The sequence below is a fragment of the Falco biarmicus genome, chromosome 3 (assembly GCF_023638135.1).
Source record: "Falco biarmicus isolate bFalBia1 chromosome 3, bFalBia1.pri, whole genome shotgun sequence".
Taxonomy (NCBI): domain Eukaryota; kingdom Metazoa; phylum Chordata; class Aves; order Falconiformes; family Falconidae; genus Falco; species Falco biarmicus.
The window spans coordinates 46660857-46673781 of record NC_079290.1 but is presented as its reverse complement, the minus strand read 5'-3'; the positions used below and the strand labels follow the sequence as shown (position 1 = coordinate 46673781).

Sequence of the window (12925 nt, the reverse complement as noted above, 5' to 3'; positions counted from 1 at the left end):
TGGATGTGCTACAGCCACCTGTAGGCACAACTGCTTGCTACAGCCTTTCCATGAAGTACCTGAAGCTTACAACCCAGATCTCACTTTGTAAATATGTTATTTTTAAACATGAATTGCCCATTCCATGACAGACGCTATTTGGTTTTATGCCCTGCCATGCAATTGTGTCACACTTCTGTAGCATAGTGGTTTATTAATTGAAACAGTATATTATTTATACTTCTGATATATGGCCATCTTTTTTTCGCTGCATATCTGTTGAATCTCGTACAATAATTTTACTGTATCCATTCATACCTTCCTAGTATGAATGTGTGTACTGCAAAATCCCACTTAATGGCAAAGAACGATATTAAATTCTTGCCTCTCTTTTAAGGGAGCTTAGCATTTTCGAAGCTGGTAGACGAGCCCAAAGATTAGGCTGTTCTGCTCCCTGATTAGGAAATCTGTAGAAACACATTCTATAGGAAAGTTATGCAATGCATAATACAACTTGGTGGGGTTATTAGTACCATTTAACTGGAGAAAAATGTGAATATCCAGTTTTGCAGTGGTATGCGCATTTTCACAAGTTTATGAATGTTTAGCTCTTGCATGTGTTTAGGGTCCATGGTTATAATTTATTCTTTTAAGGTCTAGGTACTGGTTTTGTAGGTAATGAAACTAAAAGAGAGATATTAATACAATATGGTGTGTTGGTCTATAATGCAGATGCATAATACGATACAATCCCTGATCTGAAGTGTTCCCTGCCTGTATAATCTAGGCAGAAAAATGCTTAAGAGGAAGGCAGGAACAGAGACAATTAAAATGAAGCATCTTTTATGTGACCACAGACTGTGGGTTTGCAAGGTAGGCTGAACAGTCTGTGCTTTAGGATTATAAACCATCACTGCAAATGTCTTAAAAAAGAATGAAAAATACTATAAGATCAGAATAATTACTCCTGTCTATATAAGGACCTACAGTACAAACTTCACAGGGTAAAGATGATTTCCTTCTATCTCAGTGTCATAATTGGCACTGGGTATTTTGGGCGTTGCAGTCATGTGGAAATGAGTGTGCAGCTTTGTATTTCTACTGTGACATTATAACAGCAGTCTAGTCAGAAGATATATGAGGGACTTGATAAATTACACCCCTTCCTCTTCCATTACTGTTACATCAGCCCTACTGCAAGCCATGTTCCTGTCCCGTGTGGCCTTTGTACCCCCCTGCATTTTCCTTTAGCATCTTGTGGAGTGGAGAGATTGCTATTTTATCCCCTGCCTCCCCAAGGACTGGGTGAAGTCTGGCAGAGGCAGTATGATTGCAGTTAATTTTATGTGGAAAGTACCATGGTGGGTGCAACAGAACAGAACCTCAACATACAGTGTCACTGTCCTTCAGTGATTGGTGCTGCTTGTTTCTCTTCCCTACAGTTCTCATCATCTTGACTGCAACTACCTCCTTTCTAAATTCATCTGCCCCATTTTCCCATCCAAATCTACTCTCTTTTGGTTTTTGTTCTTCTTTCCACTTTCTCCAATCTGTTTCTGTCCTTCAGCTTCGATCTGCCATTCAACCACGTGCTCTGCCATCTTTGTAGCAGCTGCTCCCTTTTGGGGGGGTGTGGATATCCAAAAATACCTTGCAGGCAGAGGTGCGCAAGGATGGCATGCAGGTGAAGAATTTAAGTTCTCTTGCCAAAAATGCTTGACATTTTTTCAGTTATTTATTTATTTATTTATTTGTTGGAGCAAGATGTCCTTAGCTCCTGCTTGGAAAGCTCATTCTGATAGATACAAATCTTAGCTCTGACCTTTCTGAGTCTGACACATCTGCTTTTTTTTTCTCTCAGCCTGTTACCTCTTTACTGAAAGCAAACATCTCTGTTCATCTTCCTGTCATCTCTAGATGAGGCTTTCTGAAGTGATTAATGAGCTTTGCTGACCACTTTCTGCCAGTGGGGGTCCTTTTCATGATGCCTGCATGCAGGTACCCGACGCCAGCCATGCTTCTGTAAGAGCTTGACCTGAGGAGCTGCTTCTGCCCCTCCTGCTCTTTGTAGGTGTCTCTGGCAATGGTGGCACATTACTGACCTGAATCTTGACAGCTTCACTGCTGCCTGCAGGGCTCTGAGTTGCGTGGGTGCTTACTGTCTTAAAAGTCACATTTGTTTTGCTGTTTTTTTGCTGGCTGCTCGACACATTTGCTGCACTGGGTGCCTGAAGGATCCCACTAGAAGCTCTCCACTGGGAGGAGGTTTTGCAGAGTGCCTTCGTTAAATCTTCACAGAGCAACAGCCAAGCAGATCATGCCTCTATTTCACGCTGAAGTATACAGGATTTGGGTTCTTCGTCTGTAGTGTGGCTTTATGAGGAGTTTTTCCTATGGTACGAGTAAAAAACCTCAGATGCTTCTTTTCTATTGACTGATTTTTAGCTTTCTAAAGAGCAAGAGTTTTGCAAGTATTTCCTCCTTATGCTACAAAGTAACTTATACTTTCATATTTTACTTCAGCACAACTATGAAGCCTAAATTTGCATTAAAATCATGTCTGCAACTAACTCTTAAAACACATCCATTCTTAGAAGACATCTACAAATACTAAATCTATCTGGTGTTGAATTATCATCTATTTTTGTTGTTGTTGCAAGCTTGCTGAAACTGGATTGACGCATTCCTCGTCTCCAAGAAATATGTACATCTGCCATTTATAGCAACTCTTACTTGTGGCTTTTGCAGAACATGGTACTGGAAGCATTAGGATCCTACGCAGAGCTTTTTTTTTTTTTTTTTTTTTTTTCTGCTTCTCACTAAAATAAAGTATGGGGTTATCAGTGTATATAAATGCCTGATGGGGAGGAGTAAAGATGGAGCTAGGCTGCTCTTAGTGGTATCCCATGACAGGACAAGAGGCAACAGGCACAAACCAAAATACAGGAAATTCCATTTAAACATAAGAAAGCACTTTTACTCTGAGGATGGCCAAACACTGGCACAGGTTGCCCAGAGCGGTTGTGGAATCTTTGTCCTTGGAGATACTCAAAACTCAACTGGGACATGGTCCTGAAAGGTGTCCCCGTTTTCAGCAAGGGGTTGGACTAGACAGTCTCGAGAGGTGCCTTCCTGTCTCAGCTGTTCTGTGATTCTGTAATTAGAAGTTTCCAAACAGCAGACCAAGCAGGCCTTGCAACCTTAGGCAAGTTATGTTTTCTGTATTGGTTCTGCTATCCAAAATTACTTCACATCTTACACCTGTCCTTAGGTATGAATGTGCACGTATATATATGTGTATACACCTACATATTTCTGGCTGCTGTGTAAACATACCTGGAGGCTAGAACAAACTGGAGAGTATCAGAGATTCAAAAGGGAGGAGGAAAATGGTTTTGCATTTTTCTTAAATATACCAGTGCCATTTCATACAGGCCACGCTGGTTTTCTGTGTTTTATGCAGGCATTGTGATATTTTTTTTCTTCCTCGATAACGTGTTATGTCTGTATAGTAAAAAATGTTAGATAAAATTGCTTTAAAGAAATCTTTATTTTTCTTAGATGATTTCTGTTGGGTGCTACTCAACTCGTACATAGTTACATCTTTGTTGCAGTCCACATTACATCTATGTGGGCACAAATCTCCCAGCAGCAGATCTGTGTGAGAAAGAGGAGAACAAATGGCACTGGGTCAGAAGAAGGAGGTGCACCCTCAGCTAGACTCTCTCAAAAACATAGCTCCAAAATAAGTAGTAAACGTGGAATAACTGGCCCGAGTTGAGAACTCTCTACAGGCACGTTGTATTTATGTAAATACTTTTTGGAGTCCTACATATGAATAGTAACTGCTCTGCTGGTATTCAGCCCTGTTCCTGCAGCCCGCAGGAGCTCTGTATGTCTGACAGTGGTGCTGAAAACTAGGAAGCTGGACAAGGCTGACTACTAAAATTACATGTAGTCTTCTGGCACATACAAATGGAGCACTAGGTGACCTTGGGGGCAGTTTTGGAGGAAGCTGTCTGTGAGCATCCTTTGTAGCATGAATTGGATAACTTTATGGGGAAAAGGGGACACTTGCATAGCTCTTCGTCGTGTCCCTTCAAAGCCATGAATCTTGCTTTACAGCATTAACATAGTTTCTTTCTCCTTTTCAGCCCCCTTTAAAGTCCATGTTCCCCTTGTTTAAATGATCACCATTACTGGCATTGTATTGTTTGGGGTTGAAGAGGTGGTCTTTGTTTACATCTTGGCCAAGATAAGTGACAGGACTTGCAGACCTGAGGTTTTATATTTGAAGTTGCAGGAACGATTATCCTTGTTTCCATAAGCGTTTGGATTTTTATTGCTTAAACACATGACAATGCCATGTTTTCTATTCTGATGTTCTGTGTTCCAATATGGTGCGGGATTTACTTTTTCCTGCTTGTTCACAGGTCTTGACGTGACATCTTAGAATGCTACTTAGACATTTCTAAGATGGTGAAGCACTTGCAAAAATAAGAATAATAATAATAAAATCTGTTTTGAAGGTGACAGAAACCGATCTCTATTTATGAAAGCTTGTTTAGTTCCATGCTTAACACATCAGTTTCAATCCACAGCCACTAGGAAGTCTTGAACTTCTTTGTTGTTGAATTTTCAAAAATTAATGAGAAATCCTTTAATCCTTATGAACTGTACCTTTTTTTCCCCGTCTATTTTATTTTAGTTTAGTAGTCAGGCCTTTTACACTTCACTAGATTACTTTCTTTGGTCCATGCAATTGTCTTTTGAAAATCCTTCAGAGGTAACCTTGTAGTGGAGAAGTTGCCTTGTTGGCGATTACAAACATGCATGAAGAAGGAATGAATTTGTATTGACAGCTTGAGTCTCCCTTCCCTGTTCTTCTTTCCCTTCCTGCATGTGTGTTTTTAAACCATCCCTTCCTTTGCCTGTCCTCCAGCTCCTTTTCTTCCCAAGTCTATAATGCTCATGTGATGTGAATTTCAATTTCAAGGGCTGTTTGGCCATCTGAAACAAGAAGTAAAAGTCCTGTGCCATATTTTAAAGCATAAAACTTGCCTTTTATTTCCTTTTCATTATATATTTGGAAACACTGCAAACATTTCATGTGAAATTCTTCAATAAAAGTGGGACCTGCCTGTAAGTCAACCTGCCCCACAAGTCAGAGGCAGGCTCAGCCCTGCCAGCAGTGAGCAAGCGGTAGGCTGTCACTGGTGTGACTGTTGCTTTCTTGCATGTTCCTGCCTTCTAAACTCTACAGGGAAGAGGTGATGGAATTGGCAGGAGTTTCTGTTCAGCTGCTTGTGGTATTTACATGGCATTCCCCAGGGAAGAGTTTACTAGCTTTAGGGACTTGATGTCAGATCTTCAAAATGTTTTCAGCAGTATGCAGCTTCTGGAAGCAACATGTACCAGGGTGAGAGTTTCCTGCCTTTTTTTATAGCTGGAAAGGAGTTTTCACTAAGTGTGAAGATGCTGGATGAGCCTCTCTTGTAGGGTGTTTTCTTTGTGAAACCTGCCAGTTGGAGGGTCCTGTAACACCCAAGCCCAATGGTGTTGAAATAGCAATTGCAAGTTGCACACAGGCAGATCTGCACCAGGCACTTCTGTGCAGGACACTGGGACAGCGGTGTGACTTCTTGAGATGGTTATAATAGCTCGTGATCATTACAATATAATGCTTGTTTTCTTTCAGCCAGAAGTACCGACCAAAGTATGACCCTGTACCTTGTACTGCCGCATTAACACTCTTGCTCTGCTATGGGAAAATTTGGAAGCTCTGTGCGTTTTTATAGAGGGGACAGAAACCCAGCTACAGTGATGCTTATGGGGACCCCGTTTGCATTTTGTCTTCAAAATGGAGTTGTTTACTGTATTTAGAGAACAAATTGCTAATACTGAGAAACAGGTTGATGAGGTTAATTTTTACTACTGGTTCATTTTAATTCTTTGTACTTGTGGGAGAAGTCAGATGGCCCAGTTGTGAATGCAGAACTGATACAGCCTCAAAAAAAATATTGCATTTTTCCTTCTTAAAGAGAAAAACCATACTAGGTGTAATTCTGCTTCAGTCCCTGTTGTATCTAGCATGGTTTTAGCATACTTTTAGAGTCCAGGGGGATTTTCTTAACATCCCTATTTCACATGAGCTATCACCTGGGGTGATTTGTACTTCTTTAAATGTACTCTCCCTTGAAACCAAGTCCTTAAATAGTCTGCATAAGTTTTGAGTGCTTGCATTGCCTCTGATACGGTTAGATTACAACCTTTTATTTCTGTATGGATGTGATTTTTGTCTGTATAATTTTTAAACACATAAAAAGAGCGTTAACATTAGCCTCTTATTCTAGGTTGTCCTCTGCTAAGCTGGAATCTGAAATTTGCTTCCGGGGCCTTTTAAACTGCTAAGGTATCCTAATATTTCATATCAATAAAGGTCACTTTCTTGTGTAGCTAGTGCAATTGCTATTAAGTTAGCCTACTGAGAGCCTTGTGTCTTAAGGAGCCTTTATGATGATCTTTCCAGACAAAGTAGGACTTATACCAGTTTCATAATTTCTCCCTAAGGTAAAAATTCTGCAATTCACTTGGATCAGAAAATGTCTTTCTCTTCCTGTCTTAAACCTGTTAATCTTTTAAAACAATAATGAAAAATGGATGCTTTAAAAAAAGCAGTCATTAAAACAGTATCAGAGGAATGAAAACTGACTAGTCCTTCCAACCCTGTTTTATTTCTGCCAAGGTCCTTCCAAGCAGAGGAAGCCCATATCTTGAAGATTTTCTTGGTCTACCATGTCTAAGATGCATCCTTCCCTATCTGCTGTGAAATCTTCTATCAGTGTCTCACATACTACTACTAAGTACTTGTGCCATCACTTTTCTAGCTTGGATGACAGCAGCCTTGTCCCACTTCTATCAGTTCTGAATATTGCTTGCAAGAGCATTTCCCAGCCCTGTGGCTTTGATCATATCATCCCTCTTTACACCTTTTTTGTTGGTTCCTTCTTCTCTGCTGTACCCAGTACTGAAACTCTTGGTAAGATATCTTCGCATTATCTGTCATCTCTCATTTATTATTAAAATGTTGGTTTCCTGTCTCCATAATGCCATCCAAAGTCACCTTGTCATTATGCTTTCAAACAGTTATCTTTTTGCTTTGTTTTACATCCTTTCCACCTGGGAAGAGCTAATAATGTTTCAATCAGTTCAGTGTGCTCCACTGTGCTATGGTCTTTTAATTTACCTTGTATCACCAGGCAATCTTGGAAAATGAGTATTAGTAACTTTTCAATTAAGACCGAGAATAAGGTCTTTTCAGAAGGACCTGCATTTGTACTTGTAACACAACAGAAACTTGCTGAGGTGTCTTCAGTGATTACAGAGAACAGGTGTAGTCCAGCGGCATTTCTAGAGGAGTGGATTTGTATGCAATGAGAATTAAAATTAGTTAGAAAAGCAAATTGTGCTGGGAAGGAAGATAAAGAATAATGTTAATACAAGATAAGGACAGCTTAAAGAATAAAGTAGTACAATTCGTTATGGTGCTGTTTGGTATTGAAGGTCCTAAACAAACTTTGTATGTATTTTCTGGAGCTTCACAAAATAATTTGTGCAGGTACAGTGGCTGTGGCAGCAAAGATAGCCATGTCATTTTGGAAGACTTGAACCATTGTGGCATGGCCTTGCAGAGGGGAAGGGGCCTGCCTTCAGGAGCCAGGAGTTGTAATAATTATTGTACTTCTCTTCACCTGACAAGTGCTTTTCTTCCTGTATGAAACAGGAGTGACACAAGTCCAACCCGCATTGTGGTTCCAAGCATTAATTCTGTTTTAATACCATTCTGGAAAGCCAAGAGGGTTTTGTTACTGTCCTTTCAGGTTTGGTGGCTTTATGGTTGTGGTTTTTTGTTTTTTTTTTTTTTTTTTTCAACAGATGCCTGAAAGTCTTAAGTCCAGTTTTGTTGCCATATTACTCAAAACTGTGCTACATTCACTAGCTCCTAGTGAATGCAACTGGCAATGCTACTGTGTGGTCACTTAATTAAAAAAAACCAAAACCAAAACAACAAAAAACTCCACACAAAAAAAAATCCACCACCAAAAAATCAAACACCACCAAACCTATTTATTGAGGCCTTTACTTTTATTTCCAGTGTTCACGTAAAAACACCTGGGAGTGCATGGCTATTAAAATCGCTGGGACAGCGTTAAAGAAATCAGAAAACTTCTGAACTTTACCTGGTAGTAGATATTTAGAAGGGATCTGCAAACAGTAGCTTTCTTAAGAATTTGTATTATTTCTTTTCAGTATACTAAGAATTGTGAGGATAAAGAATGTAATGGGTCCCTTGGAGGTGCCAAGCAAGATGTTTGTGAAACACCATAACAGAGGTCTACTTGGTACCACAGCACTATCATAAATAAAACTCACTGGTGGTAACTTAGAGCAGGTAAGTTTTGAAAAGGTACTGGGTACTAGTTTAAAGGAGAGAAGAAAAAGACTAAAATTAAGGAAATTAGTGTTTTAAGGATTGAAGCAAGCACGAGAAATGATGCACCTTGAAATTCAAATGTGACTGATGAGCATTTCTGTTTCTTAGAAATACGGTGATATATTTTTTCTGGGCTTAAGGGGGAGGCAGCATCTTTGAGAAGCGCACATGTATTTTTAAGGTTCACAGAAAATGCACAAAACCACTGGGGAAGGGCAATTTCCCAGCTCTGGTTGTTTCCCGTCAGTGCAGGTGGGAAGCTGGGACATGGAAGGGTCCCTCAGCTGCCCCTGCAGCCCCCTGCGCCAGGGCAGCTCACCCCCAGGCTGGGATATCCCCTTGGCTGGGCTACACTGATCCTGTTGCCCCCGGTGCCCTTTGCTGTTGGTGGAAAGGGGCAGATGTGGGAACAGCTTCTCCAGCCAGCTCAGGTGGTGGGGGTACTCCTCCTTTGCTGGCTGTGGAAGGGACAGGATAGGTGGCTCAGGCATGGCTGCAGTTCCTTGGCCATGTTGCTGCTCCTGGAAAGCTGTTTCTGAACCTAACTGCTGCAGTGGTTAGAAATGGTTTAATTTCCAGCATAAATTTTCACTTTTCCTTAGCATAATTTTCTATACTGATAACTTAAAACCTGTTGCATTGCAGTGTGGTGTGGTTTCTTTTCCCTTCATATGTACTCATCTGTGGAGTGAAGCATCTGTAAAACAGAAAATATTTTTTTCAAGCATAGCTTCCTTCTATCATCTCTTCAAGTTTATATAAATTATTATATAGACCTAATGGCAGTTTACAGAAGAGTGGTGGAAGAATCTTCCCTGTCAAAATCTGTACATACACATATGTATCAGGTTTGAAAATCTGAAAACACTTGGCATGATGATGATGATGTGCAATCATGGTGCCCAAAAGGTTTATGCAATTTGGCCATCATTTCCCACTGAAACTGGTAACAGGCATGGGAATGGCCGGTAATGGTCGCTGACTATACATCGCATGGCTTGGGAAGAAACCTGGTCTGTACCGCGGGAGGGCTAGTTCAGGGGCAGCTTTTCAATCTCAATTGCTTTTTAAAGCAGTTGTGGTTTGCAGGTGTGTGGTAACAGAGCGAAGGGCATAGCTGGCCTCTTCACAACTAAAAATAATCTCCTTACCCGCACACAGGTGCATGCTGTGCCCTTCTGTGGTGCTGGGAGTTTTGGGATGGATGAGTGAGCAGAGGCTGGAAGCAGGTTGGAAGGGTGAGGTGGGACGTGCTAATGTTGGGGCTGGGGGCATCCCAGGGCTGAGATGTCTAACGGTGTGGTGGCACTCCTCGTGTCACCGTTGATATGTGTAGAGGTGTATGTGCCAGTTCATTGACTGAAATCTCTTGGGTTTTTTTAGCAGTTGCTAAGCAACTGCAGAACACTTCAAACCCGTATTTGTCTTCCTTACCCTGGGACTGCCCTTGCAGCAGGGAGAGGAGGCGGGGAGTGAGGAGTATGGTGGGGTGGCTGCCCAGCAGCCGCTGTCCTTCTGTCACTGCCAAGGTGACAGAAAAGCGCCCAGAATTGTACTGCGCTCCCTTTGCAAATTTGTAATTCTTTTACACTGTCACAGCAATTTCATTTTTTTTGTGTACATAAATATTACCCTTGACAAGAGAAGACGCTCTATTTTAAACATTCCTCTGACAAGGAGTGAAATTTTCCAGTAAAAGTTGGTGTATTTTAAGGCAGACAATCAGACATGCAGCAAAGGGATGTAACATGAGAGCTCTGCCACCGCTGACCCACTGGTGCCCTTCACCCTTGGAGGATGGGTGCACTCTCAGCATGGACATCAGTGAAAATAACTTTAATTTTTGCACCACCCCAGCAATTCGCATAGTATAAAAACAGCCAGGTGTGTGAACCATTTTAGCGGTTGGCATGCCAGCCATTAAGTTATAAATTCTACAGTCGGCATTTCAAATAGTTATTTCCCATAAATTATGACTTACATGTAAGGATTATGTTCAGTTTAGTGCAGCTTGAAATTGGCTGGCATTTCACGCATTTTTATCATTAAAATAAGATGTTCTTGCTGGTAGTAATTTAGTTTTGGTGTTTGATTTATTTTTAAGCACCTTAGTTTTATGATTCTTGTTGTTCGGCAGCTGCTTGGGATCCAGAGCCACTAGTTTGCAGTAACAACTGTTGGTTCTTGTCCTTACCGGCTCTTTTTTCCCATGAAGATGCAGCTGTTAGGACTTTTGGAGTGTTGGGGGGATTATTTTACCTCATAATTTAAATGGGATAATCCTAAAGTAAGGATCTGTCCTTCAAAACAACTGGGAGAAGGCCACTTAGTGAGATCTCACTAAACTTTGAGAAGTGCCCCGGGCTGTCATTTTTGTGACAATCTACATAAAAAGATCTGGTGCTTATATTCTCATGTAAATGGAAGAGAATTAATGATTCAGAGATTATCCTAAGTTTTTTTTTCACACTGCATGTTTTATAATATAATAGGGGAATGTACATTTGCCTTTGAACTTAGTTTTCTTGTGACATTTGGAGCACTTGCAGATACAGGGCTTTTTTATTTTTTAGTGAACAGTTACATTTGTGGGGTTTTATCTTTTTTTTTTCCTCAGGAACGTGTTCAGTACTGTATGTGAAAAGTCCCTGAGCCACCTTTTCTTTAGTTATAGCCTATAAATGGTAATCAGCAGGAGAGAAAGCTATATGCACAAATCACTGCAGTGTATTGCAGACTGTACAACTGTGCTAAACCAGCTATTTAAAGTTAGAAAGTCAAGTAGGCTGAAGGTACTCAGTGCTAGTTTTGAGCTTTATGTGTCATTTTGGTTTGGTGGCTCATTCAGATGTATGTGTTTTTTGAAAGGAATATCATGTACTCTACCTCCAAACTCCACCCATACAGCAGAAAGCCGCTCATATCTAAATAAGCACATCCACATTGGAAATCACAGAAGTTAAACTCTAGTACCATGGAGACGGAGAGAGAGCATGTGTACATGTATGTGCCACTACAGACACATGTATATAGTATGTTTTGACTGATGTATTTTCCCAGCTGGAAGATCATTTTAACAGGAGAGCACCTTCTCCTTTGTAACTTCGGGATGCAATTTTTAGAAAGCTGATGGTGGAGGAAGACAGGGATCCCGGGTTCCTGGCTCACTCACTGTTGCTTTGTGTGACAAAGGAAGGCAAGGAGCAATCCTGTGCTCATGGAAGTGTTTTTGGAGGGATTTGTGTAGTGTCTTTGGACACAGTTTCCTTCTTTCCGTCCATCTTTCTGAAAGGAATATAAATTAGAGCCAATTGTTCCAGTAGATTAATCAAAAAAGCTTTGGCATTACCTCCCAACTATAAATGATAGCATCATCTAAAGAATAAAAACTAGTCAGCCAGGTCAAAAGTAGAGAAGTTGAATATGTGACATACTTTCCCACTAATAAGAGTAAAAATTCCTATTAATTTTCGTAAGAAAAAAAATCTCAAATTTCACAAATCACTGAACTCAACAATCAACTTAGAACATTTGTGCTATTGATAAGCAATATTGTAAACAAATATATCTAGCTCTGATTGACACAACCATAAACCGATGTCTCTTTTATTTCAACACAGCAAGAGTCAGAAAAAGTTCATATAATCTCAGTATTTTTCCAAAGATTTTTATGAATGATAAGACTGCAGAGATACCCCAAGGAGGTTGTTAGAGCAGGCTTAGGACAAAAAAATATTTATATACAATGAGATGCTGTCTTTTAATAGAAAATAACCAAATACAGGTCTTCCGGATTTTTGTTCAGATACTTGATGCTGCTTGAATAAAGACCGCTGTGTGAAAACTTGCTGGGATGGATGGGGCTGCTTGTCCTCAATCCTGTGGTAGCCCTTGTATGAAGGTGCTGCGTGGTGTGGCTGGTTGGTGAGGGCTGGCTGTACTGAGAGCATTTTATTCACAGGGTGGATGGGTTTGGTTGGTTGGGGTTTTTTTTAAGATATAAAGAAACTCATATTTTTATCAAATTTATGTGAATGTAGGACAGATACTCTGGTCTGTGTGGATGTGACGACTGTGAAGATGATGTCTTTTGAACATTGAACTTTATATGTGACTGTTTTTAACTTGAATATTCTCAGTTTGAAGATTGTCTGATCAAGGATGGCAGGTTGACTTATAGGGCATCTAGTGCTATTTAACATGCCCCAGGGTATCTGAGACAGCATGATGGACAGGATCCTGGTGTTTAAGAAGCTCTGAGAGTGAGGTTTCACTGTGTTTTAAATAGTATTGGGACAAGGAAAGAGTGTGTTCTGCTTGCAAGCAGTCTGCAAAAGTAAAACCAGAGATGGGTTGTTAAAACTTTGTATGCCTGGGAACTGAAACTAGAGACCCTTAGCAAGTGTGAGAGCTGCTTTTTTCTTGCTGTTGGTGGTGATTCTTTTTTTGCTT

At 40.5% G+C, this 12925-nt stretch overlaps 1 protein-coding gene across 11 annotated transcripts in view; it reads left to right on the top strand.

Moving 5' to 3' along the window:
* The window catches only part of FAM110B (family with sequence similarity 110 member B), a 116086-nt gene that overhangs the window by 59171 nt on the left and 43990 nt on the right, over positions 1-12925 (top strand). For 2 of the 11 annotated variants that reach the window (XM_056331169.1, XM_056331166.1), the window contains one exon: positions 8290-8431. The exons of the other annotated variants lie outside the window; for them this stretch is intronic. The gene's annotated coding sequence lies outside the window, so the exon portion shown is untranslated. The remainder of the gene's footprint in view (positions 1-8289; positions 8432-12925) is intronic. 11 annotated transcript variants of the gene reach the window in all.